We start from the raw sequence: 12,058 nt of genomic DNA on the forward strand, positions 1-12,058 counted from the left end.
CCCACCCACAGCAGAGCACGCCCCCTCCCCAAGATTTAATCACAGATGTTTATAGTACAAGTTATGGACAGGTCACAGGCTGTGAATTTTTGTTTATTGCCGGTGACCGGTCCATGACTGCTACTAAAAATTTCCCATGACTAAATCGTAGCCTTAGCTATCAAAGATGAACCCATACATTGAAATGCCTCATCTTAGAAAGGATTTAAAAAAAAAAAAAAAAGGAGCACACACCTTTCCAAGTCAACTACTACATACTTTCACCAGTGTAGCATGATTTATTTGGTTCATCGTGCTGTATTTGTCAAACTCTGCTCTTTTTGCTTCCCCCACAACAGAGCCCTCCGATGTAAAATTGCTGGAGTTGCTGCTTCTGTGGATGAAAAGAACTTTCCAGTCTTACATAAGCTTATTCCTGTTGCCAACTATCTAGGTTGTTATACCATCATTGTAATGAGTGTATCTGGAGGTCTTTATCATTTCCGCCCTCCCCCCCCCCCCCCCAAAAAAAAAACACCTCACCCAGACCTCTTAATTGCTGGAATGAGAGTGGATTTACTGAGCCAATTATAAACATACTTGTTTACTTTCCCCTCCATAGTAGTGTTAGCACTGGACTAAAATACATTTTATTAAAGTCACTCCATTCCCCTCTCTGCTACAGACATTATGCTAGTCTGCCCATCCAAAGACCATCAGCCCACATTCCTAGATCAACTGAGGTGGCATCTTACTGCTAGGGATATACTCTAAGGACTGACCACACTGATTCCACAGTACATTCAGCAGTTGCTGGACCAAGAGTTCATCTGTGACAAAATACTTTTATTAGGCAGTTTACTGCCTTCTCCTGGGTGGCCTGTTGGATCAGTTCAAATGTGTGATGTCATCCAGTGGATAAAGCATCTAGAACATACCAAAACCAGATTTTGCCCTTTGAGAGAGTAATAAGTTTCCTGGGTTTCCACTAACTGTAGATGCACCCCCTGGCTACATATACATTTTTTGGCTTGGATACATAAATTTTTTTAAAAAATTTAACCCACTTCAATTTGTTATTCTTTGTTTTATAACTCTTATGTAGGCCGTTAGGACAGTAGAGAAGAGGGCATTACACGATGCAAGATTAAAGGAAGAGTCTAAATATACAGAAAAATATAAATGCCTTTGTACTAGATCTAGTCTGGAATTGTTCAACACAACATGGTTTTGATAAATCAGCATTTTCCAGAGAAACCAAGAGTTTCCACAGAAATCCATCAGTTTCAACAAAACCTTCTAAAGGGCAGGAAGGAGTTTGAGCAAAGCAGGGAGGGGAGTAGGGAGAGATGACATGGAAACATTCATTCACATATCCCATATAAAACAAAAAATGTCAAATATTAAGATTACCTTTTGTGTGTATATTGTAACGAGTCAGACCCTAAGCAACCCTTACACATGGATCACCAAGGCATCACCACCAAGTTAAATTTTGACACCTTTCAGTTTTAGGTTAAGTCAGTTAATAAAAAGTATAGTCCATCTGCAGCACTCAAAACAGACCCAGCCCATGACACCCCTCATCCCCTGCTACTCTGTCCTTGTCAGATTTCAAAACAAGGAGCTTGGCCTAACCCAGTAAGAGATGGGCCAGACAGGAACCAGGCTGTATGTGAGCACTGTATCTCACTCCCAAAACAAAATCGGGGCTTGAAGAAAACCAGTCCCAAACAGCTGAAGAGCTGCTGTTTTAAAAAAAGGCAAACAGACAATGGAGAGGAAAAAAATGAAACCTCTTATCTGAGGCCTGTGACAGACCCAGACCAGTGGGGTACAGGAGTCTGGTAGAGGGCAAATATACTGGTCACTGGATGAGTAGTTTTCTGTTCCCTGAGTGACCAGAGCAGGGGCTGCACTAGAGTAATCAGGAACCTGCTAGAACCAGTTAAGGCAGGCAGGCTAATTAGAACACCTGGAGCCAATTAAGAAGAAGCTGCTAGAATCAATTAAGGCAGGCTAATCAGGGCACCTGGGTTTCAAAAGGAGCTCACTTCAGTTTGTGGCATGAGTATGAGGAGCTGGGAGCAAGAGGTGCAAGGAGCTGAGAGTGAGTGCTGCTGCTGGAGGATTGAGGAGCACAAGTGTTATCAGACACCAGGAGGAAGGTCCTGTGGTGAGAATAAGGAAGGTGTTTGGAGGAGGCCATGGGGAAGTAGCCCAGGGAGTTGTAGCTGTCATGCAGCTGTTACAGGAGGCACTATAGACAGCTGCAGTCCACAGGGCCCTGGGCTGGAACCCGGAGTAGAGGGCAGGCCTGGGTTCCCCCCAAACCTCCCAATTGACCTGGACTGTGGGTTCTTCCAGAGGGGAAGGTCTCTGGGCTGTTCCCCAATCCACATGGTGAATCTCTGAGGCAAGAAAATCCACCAATAAGCGCAGGACCCACCAAGATAGAGGAGGAACTTTGTCACAGGCCAAACAGAATGCCACACATACCATAGAGCTACTTCTTGCTCATGGCTAGCAAAGGAACAGCTACCTGACCCTTCCAAGACAACCACTTCCCCAGCTGCACACAACTCCTGTCCACCAGAGGGGAGGTTACTAGTGAAAGGAGCACAGAATTCCCCAGAGAAGAAGAGTCTCTGCAGATCCTCAGCATGCTGCTGAGGGAGCACTGCCTGAAAAATCAGAAAGGACCTTTATATAAAAAAAAAACAACACAACCCACAAACACCACACACACAAGATTGCAATCTGAGCAGACAGGGTTGCTGCCAGCTTCCATCCCCACCAACTATGAGCAATCAGGTGGGACTGCTTGATCAACCCAGCCTGGTTAAACAGCAGAAAACAAGTTCATGGAGAGCCTCAAAGTAGCTCTTCCAAGAGCCATGGACTAGAAAACACTTGGTCTGGCTGAATACTTTGCAGGAGTCCCCAGGTATTGAAAATGCCATTGTAGAACGGTGGTAGAACCCTTTTATAGAAAACCCCATTGTAAAACCCTTCTGCCAGATGTAGTCAGCAACAATAAGGGCCAAGTTCAATATCTAGGGGTTCCTCCTAAAAGAACTGGCTTGAGTCCCCAGTAATCTGGGAAGACTCATCACCCTGGGTGCCCCTAAGGATATGTCTACACTGTAATTAGATACCCACAGCTGGCCTGTACCAGATGACTTGGGCTCATAGGGCTTGGGCTAAGGAGCTGTTTAATTGCAGTGTAGACATTAGGGCTTGGACTGAAGCCTGGGGGTCTAGTACCCTGCAAGGTGGGAGGGTTCCAGAGCTCAGGCTGCAACCTGAGCCCACATGTCTACACTGCAGATAAATAGCCCCCTTAGCCCAAGTCAACTGGGCTATACTTCTCCACCCACAAGCACGGAGTCTGCATATAATAAAAGAAAAAACTTATTGGAAAGGGAACCCAGAATTAATTTGGGAACCACCACTACATGTGCCATATTCAAAAGAAGGAAACCATAAGCCAAAAACCACCCCACAGTATTTTGGGCAACATCCTTTGCCCAAGTTCCTCATCTTGGGGTTAAGAAAATCCAAAAAGTGTCTCTTTAACACACCAATCCCCTCTCCCTCCATTGCACCCACTCACAATTGGTTGTCCTTAGTGAGCAAAGTCCCAGAGTTGCATTCATATAAGTCCACCTCCAACCCTAAAAAAAAACCACCAAAGAAAAAAAGGGGGGTGGAACAATGCTGCCTCTGCAACTACCTCACTGCTGCTGTTTCTGCCTCTGCGGTCCTCTTGCTGCCACTTCTGCAGTGCTGCATTCAGAGGTTCCCCCACTTAGCCCAACTCTTACTAATTCCACCTTTTAGTGATTTCACTGTGTAGTGGGGGAAGCTCTGTGTTGCTGCCTCGGTCATCTTGCACTGCAACACTGCCCCCATACAAGGCCCAAGCCTTAGCCCCTAGACCTGCTCATCAGTGATTTCAGCTCTAGTAATCACGGAACAAAAGCAAGGATGCTCAACTGAGTCCAATCATCTCTGTTTTTAAAGTATTGATGTGCAGAGGGTCAAATTGTGTCTAGTACTCTTTAGAGTCCACACCATCAGGTAGGCATATCTGTGCCCTGTCCCTCTCAGCTTCAATGGGATTTGGCATTCCTACTGCCTTCTTAACAAGGGAGATTCAATTTAGGGTGACACCTTTAATCAGGCAAACTAAGTATAGCTCTGCTGCCCTCAACTCATACAATAAGGATAACAGTTCGTTACCTGTGCATTCAATATTAAAGTGAATTATAACCCAAAACCAGCCAAAATTGACCATTTTGGCAAAGCAGGTCTGCCTGCTGAACGCTCAGAGAAAGTAAGTTTGTCTATGCCAATATGATTTGCTCTCTAAGTCTTTTGCCCCAGTGCATCACTAGATGTCAGGGGAGAGCTCATTCAGACCCCACATACATCAGCAGACCTAGGCTCTTTAAGTGACCAGGTGCGAGCAGAAACAAATGAGAGTCAAAGCATGATGGGGGAGGGGAGAGGGAGAGAATGAGGGGAGTCTGAGTACAGCAGCTGCTGGACAGAACAAAGGTGAAAAGCTACCACATTATTGATCAGGTTGATGAGACCCTACAACCCCCCCCAAAATTTAACAGCAACAGCAGCAAAGCAGGGTCCAGACAATGGTAACTGTTCCAAAAAAAGTGGTTGATGGGCCTCTCATCCAGGAGCCCCCGTGGAGATCCAGACACACCAACTAGTGCAACAACATTGAGGCCACAAGGCAATCCAAAGCCATCCCCGGAAAGGAAGTCACGGAAGAAGCCAATGCCATTTCTGCAGCAGGCCCTGCACCCCCTCCCAGTTCTTTAACATCTATTGTTCAGCTCCCCACCCCCCAAAAACCCAACATTAATCCCAGAGATGCCTGGGATGGGGGTACACTCACCCTTGGAGCACCCTCTTCCATCTGTGTGTAACATTGCGGGTATCCTCTGCACCAGCACCGCCTCACCAGGTCTTCCATAGCTCAGCTCTCTGCCCAAGACATATAAAGTTCAAACCCCTTCCAGGGCAACTAAAAAGTCCAAATGAAAATCCAGGTAAATCCAATTACTTTTTCTGCCCTCCTTGGACAGTCTCTGTTTCCACTTACAAACCCTATCTCAGGGATTCCTCCCACAGGAACCTACACTACTGCCTGTAGGTTTCTCTCCATAGGAGAGTCTTGCCTCCTCTGCAGTCTCTCCCTGTATCTTGCCCCCTTTCCCAGGGCTTGCCACAGGGATCAGTTCTGCCCATGTGGTCTTCTTCCTCAGTCTGCCTACCCCCAGCTCCTTCCCAGAGAGGAGAGACTCTCTACTCTCTCTCTGATGGGTCTTCTCCCTCAACTGAGCTCAGCTCTGTTTATGTAGTCTTCTGCAGCTGAGATCAGTCACTAACTCCACTTCACCCAGATGGGATTACTAATTGCCCCAGCGTGGCTAGATCAGGAGCTAGTCTGAGGGGTTACTGCTAGGTCATGGGCCAGACTGAGCCCAGCTTGCCTTAAAGGGCCAGCCAGCCTGTAACAGTGCCCCATTGCAATTGCTGGGGCAACAGTAGGGGACTACTGCACAAGAACCCAGTAAAATCAAATTACTCTTAGTCCAATTGATTTGGGAAGAGAATGCCTGTTTGTATACTCACAAACAGAGGCAAAGTGCCTGCACATCACCCTCAGACGTGATAAAAGTGGAGATGTCATCTGCACAGGTCAATAGACAGACTGGGAAAGCATCCAGCATCCATGGCACAGAGAGGCTGGTCACTTGGCTCCAGGCTCAGGGCATAGAACACCCCAGGCAGACGGCATTCCTGATAAATGCCTTTGCATACTGGGAAGTAGCGGCTAAGACCCCCATTAATCTTTAAAACACTAAAAATGGTATGCTACAATAAAAAAAAATATGATGTAAACACTGGCCCAATCCCAAGTGCTTTTCAATTTTTAAAAAGATAGCTTTTGACAGAGTTCACCGTGGCTTTTGCCTGGTCCACTGAAATAAACCCCACATGCAGATTAAAAAGTTTTCTTATAGTAAAAATACCACAAATTAAAAACAAGTTATCAAAAATACAGCAGTTTAGGGATACAATATGTTTGATTAAGGTGCATCAAAGAGTCCATCTGCCTATTTGCTAAAACCCCAGATAGGATTTTATAACCAGAACAGAGAAGGGAAACAGGTCTCATTTCCCTAAATCATAAAGGTCCCCTTTCTTTGGCAGCAGGGGTAATTAGTGACCCGTGACATGTGAGGGGCACCTTCTTCTCCTGGACACAGTTCAACACTACCAGGAAAATATCAGAACCAATAAGATTCCAAAAGTGTTTATAATATTCAGAGGGCTGTCTATTGAAACCTGGGGTATTACCCATAGAGAGCTGCAGGACTGCAAGAGAGCTCCTACAAAGAGAGGTGCATTCAGATACCACATCTCCTTGCCACTCAGACTGGGCAACGCCTGGTACAGCTCATCCATTACCTGGACATCACAGGCTTCAGGCAAATACAAAACTGTAAAAGGAAATAGCTGCTCTCCAGATCTCTGCAGTGTCAGTCATCAGATGACCACCAGGTAGCCGAGACTGTGAATCTTCTGGTGATCCATAAGTCTTTTTCTCTAAACCAAAAATAAATAAATAAAACCTTGTGGGAACATCGGTGTCATGCAGCTGGATGAAACAGGCCCAAATCAGGACTCCCTACACTTTCCCCTTCAGTAAGCACCCCAGAAGCTGGTACTTCTCTCACACTACTTGTCTGACTATAATTATGTCTCTCCCTGTTCCTGTACATGCTTCCTACTGACACTTTAATGCTAAACTGATGCAGAACTTGAATTTCACCCAGGCTGAGTTCTGGTAGCATTGGCAGCCGCAGAAGAAGTCCTTGTGTGAGTCCCTGAGAGAGTGGTGGGAAAAGCCCAGTACACCACAGAGAAGAGAGAAACAATGGAAAGTGGGGTATCTGGAGAGACATGAGCCAAGGGGAAGTCAATATGCCCTGAACCGTCCCTGAATGCTTCCTCAGCAACTTCCTGAGAGAAAAATGTTTCCTGCAATTGATAGAGGTGTCTCTCAAAATAAGAGCAGCTAAATGGGCAAAGCACAGCAAATCAGGGAAACAGGCCTCAACCTCAACTCACTGCTCCACTTTAGTGCTACCTAAGAAATCACTGATCTCGTGCAAACTTTGCCCACCCTCCTGTTGAGCTAACTGGCTGGGACATCAGGGACCAGCAAGGACTCAGAGGTCATCATCATCCTCTTCTTCACCTTCAGATTCCACAAGCTCAGAAGAGCATTGGGCTACTGCTACAGCACCCCCATCACTCACAAGGGAGATGCACTCCGTGGGAGTGGCTGACGTCTCTCTCCTCTCAGGAGTGGCAGGCACGATGGCATGTACAATCAGGGGCCTGAAGGATCGCTATGCCAGGCATGGAGCCATCACCCAGAGCCATGTTATCTTGTTCCACAGGGGCCTGTAAGGCTCCACCCACAGCCACGGCTGACACCTCAGAGGCCTCCAAATGTTTGGCCTTTTTAATAACAGCCCCAGGCAGATCTGTTTCACTAGTCTGCTTCTCACCACCATCTCCAGCAACTGTCTCCACTTGCTCTATGAGGAGGTGCTCTTCAGACTCTAGGACTCATTTCTGTTTGAGCACAGGTGATGGGGCCATAGTAGAGGACTGTCCCCTGAACAGCAGCAGACCATCTAGGGAGAGGAGGGAGAGCAGATCCAAGTTGTGCAGAGAGAAGCTTTGTCTTCTGCTGGCCCTATGATGTCCCTTCCCCCTTACTCCAGAGCCAGTGGTACATGGACATGATTCCCTCAGGTGACCAGGTTCACCACACAAGAAACATTTCACACTCTCAGTGGTGGCAAACACTGTATAATCTGTCCCATCTCCAGGGCTGCTTAGGGTCATTTAAAACCACATAAACCTGGTGTTGGGAATAACGTCATACCTTATGTCTGGGCTCTTACACGCTATCAGGATCATCCAAACAGGAGAAACTATCTTCCCATAGCAGGAGAGATCAGACACGAGGGTCTCATTGCAAAGGAAAGGAGGGACTGGGAAAAACTGTTTTAATTACAGGCGTAAACAAAGGGAAAACTGCAACAAAAGACTCCTGACCCAGAGCCCTGCCAGGACCAAACAATTCACAAACTGCTTCTGGGTCACGAAGATCACTATAGATTTGCTTGAGAGGCAGATTTTATGTTGGCACAGCCAATAACCTCACCTACACTCAGCAATAGGTCCTCCACAGAACAGGATACGCAGGCACACATCAAATCCCATATCTGTGGGTGAGAGTGCTAAACCCATCTGAAATGGACCTCTGAATGAGTCCCCTGTGTCCTGCATAGGTAAAAAGCAGGGGGAAGGGAAACACCACCACCCCTAAAAAAAAACAAACCAGTAACAAAGCAAAACCAAACTAACAGAAAGACAGCTTGTGCACACAGCACATACCAAACACAGCCTCACTCTCAGAAACTGCCACAATCCCCAGAATAGCCAATAGCCCAGTGGTTAGGGCACTCACCTGGGATAAGAGAAGCCAAGTTCAAGTCCTTGATCCAAATCAAGTAGAACAGAGACTTGAACCTGGATTTCCTACATCTGAGGTGACTACCCTGAGGTAATCACAGGGCTATCAATGGGGGCTTGTGTAGTTTTTGTTGTTGTTTGTTTTTTAGCTCTTTCTCTCTCTCCCCTCCCTCCAGGGAAATCCAGTGAGACAAATTGTTTATTCATCCACCTGCTCTGCCACTGAGGACTTGGGGGGAAACTGGATCTCTGTTTGTCTGGAACCTGAAGAGACATTTTCTCTCAATGGCTGTGAAGGTGGATGAAGGCTGCAGCAGGATGAAGGTCTCCAATCGTTGGCTTGCCATTGGATTATGATCCTCATCCTGTCTAATACCTTGTGGACACTGATGTGCAACGGTGTCTCCACGTTAAATGAATTCATGCATAGGCATCTTCCATATTCATATCCAAGTCCTGTAGTGATTGGCAAATAGTGACAGGCACAGGACAGTGATGACAGGAAGCTCTTAGTCATGGATTGGCATGCAGGTGGTTGCTGTCAGATGGTTGTTTTTGCGTTTGGACAGAGGCAGGAGTGCAACTCGACAACTACAACTGTGACTGAGCAGCCCTTGTTAGGATCCACTCTGCTCACCCTGCACATGGAGGGGGCTAGAAAAGGTACCCTAAATGTAGTCTGTCTCACCTCCCCCAGACTGGATAACCACATCCAGAGGGATCAACTTACTGCAGTCAAAACTGAACAATGAAATTTGGAACCTGGATCATTCAAACCCTGATGGACCACCCGAAAAGTAACCAGCACATGAAGTCATGGGAAACCCAAGCCCTCAACGACCAAAATGGAAAAGGACCTTGTGGCTAGGATCCCAGTATTTCGAGATCCAATGTAGACAACAGGAAATGGAGAAACAGAAAAGGAGGAAAGAACACACTGCAGTCCGACTCAACAATCCAGATCCTCCCCTTCCATTGAGAAATGACTGTCTCAATTGTGACAAGATCTGTGGATCCTGGATCAGTCTCATTAGTCACCTGCAGATCCACCAGTGATAACTGGCTATCATTTTATGGAAGACAATCATCCTCAAACGCCGAGGGATTGCCTACGACTTAGGAAATCAGGATAACTACTGTTGAGTCACTTATTTTATATATGAAATATACTCCCATTATTTTTCCACTGCTCATAAATCACATTCACAATATATTATGAGGGAAATTAAAATCTGTTTGAAGCCCCTAATTGGAAATAAAGAAGTATTTTGCACAAACAGATTCTCTTTAACCAGATGGTTTACATTGGTATTCACTAATAAAAAGCCTGGTTAAGGAGCTTATGTTCAGTTACTTTGAAAGATGCCAAGAACTGTACAATTATGCCAGCAATTAATCTCATTCGGATGAGTCTCTCTGTCAATTTCCTCCTGGTATTCAACAGCTATTACAGCATATTTGGTTTCATGCTGATTTGATGTCCACCTCACAGCACAGAAGATCTTTCATCAGCAAAACTGTTTTTTAGCTTGATGGGACACGTTTTTAATGCAAATTTAGCAACATTTTGGGCACATTATCATTATTTTAGCATAAAATCCTATAGTATTTGTGCTACATTTTTACCTCAGTCCTTGATCTATAAATATCACAGCACTAGTAGAGTATATACTGTATTGTTCATCAGAATTTTTTTGGTCCTTAATTTCTTAAACTATAACTATGTTTGCTACTGAATTTTGTTGACATGTTAGTCTGTACAAAGGCACTTTTCCATTGGCATGTTATTGACCCATTTTATCAGCTAGGAGTCAATCATGTGAATTTCACCAGTACCTGTTAGACGCTGCTTGCTCTTTGGCATAATACAACCTTTCAGATATATCCACTCAACCAAATACATTTAATACCAAAATAATTTAAATTCAACTTGAACCCAAGTTGCCACATAATATCAAACTCATGTATTAGCCCCATAGATTTGCATGTTATATTTTTCATAGCATGGAAAAATGTGTGTATGCGGGTTAGAGGTTTTTCAGATTTACAAACCCCCAACATTTTAATGCTGAAAAAACACCCAATCACCCTCATGCATGAGTTAAAAGAAAACTGCTGCATAGGCTGTGCATAGGGTGAATATTCAGATTTGTTTTGGATTTGGGGTAAAAAATGTGGATACTCATAATATGAATGGCAGCCACTTGTAAAAGCTTTCCTACTCCATAACAAAAGTGAGATCCCTTATGCGCAAAAGGATATTTCATTGCCAGGCCTCTGGTCACTACTCAGATCCAATAAGGAAGCTGAAATCTTCCAGTCGCCTTCAAAACAGAGACATTTTCTGATTGGTTGGAAGAACCAATCCTTAATATTTTGTTGTTCTTGTTTTAAACTCACATAGTGGTAACTGCTGCTGTGGGGGAGGACCTTATCACCTCCAGGGGAAGCTCCAGCCTAAGATCATTAAGAGGGGCGGTAGTCTTGTTCTTTACCTAGACTTTTCACAACTTCAGAATACAGCTGCAATAAGCTCCCTTTTCACCTATTGCAGGCCAGACGGCTACGCAATGCTAGAATGCAGACTTGTTCATCATGACAATGCATTAGTGACCTCAAAGCTCAATTACCATAGCAAACAATTTTTAAAATGCTCCAGCTGATAAATCTCAGCAGCCCTCTAAGCCACCCAGATTGCAGGGCACATACCACCTCTGTATTATGCTGTCTTCACTGGTTTGCTGTTGAATTCCACATTAAATTCAAGGTTTTGGTCTTCGCCTTCAGGGCACTGACCCAACTTACTTGAGAGATCAGGTCACTGATTCAGAGAGATCTAGATCACTTGGTAAACAGGATGCAAGCAAACAACTTGTGTTTTAATGTGACTAATTGTAAATGTATACATCTAGGAACAAAGAATGTAGGTCATACGGACAAGACACAGGGATGCTATCACATGACTGGGGGTTGGGGTGGATAATCACCACCCCTGAACGTGACCTCTCAATGTGACGCAGTCACCAAAAGAGCTAATGTAATCCTTTGCTGCATAAGCAGGGGAATCTAAGTAGACAGGTTATTTTGCCCCTACATTTGGCACGGGTGTGACCACTGCTGAAATACTGTGTCCAGTTCTGGTGCCCACAGTTCAAGAAGAATGTTGACAAATTGAAGAGCCTTCAGAGAAGAGCCATAAGAATGATTAAAGAATTAGAAAACATGCCTTAGAGTGATAAATAGATTGAGCTTCTTGAATTTATCTTAACAAAGAGAAGGTTAATGAATGACTTGATTACAGGCTATAGGTACCTACATGGGGAACAAATATTCAATAATAGGCTCTTCAGTCTAGTAGTAGAGAAAGGTATAACATGGAAGCTAAACACAAATTCAAACTGGAAATAAACTGTAAAATTTTAACAGTAACCACTGAAACAATTTATCAAGGGTCATGGCAACATTGACAATTTTTAAATCAAGATGGGGCGTT

This window comes from Emys orbicularis, chromosome 11, assembly GCF_028017835.1.
Source record: "Emys orbicularis isolate rEmyOrb1 chromosome 11, rEmyOrb1.hap1, whole genome shotgun sequence".
NCBI classification, from domain to species: domain Eukaryota; kingdom Metazoa; phylum Chordata; order Testudines; family Emydidae; genus Emys; species Emys orbicularis.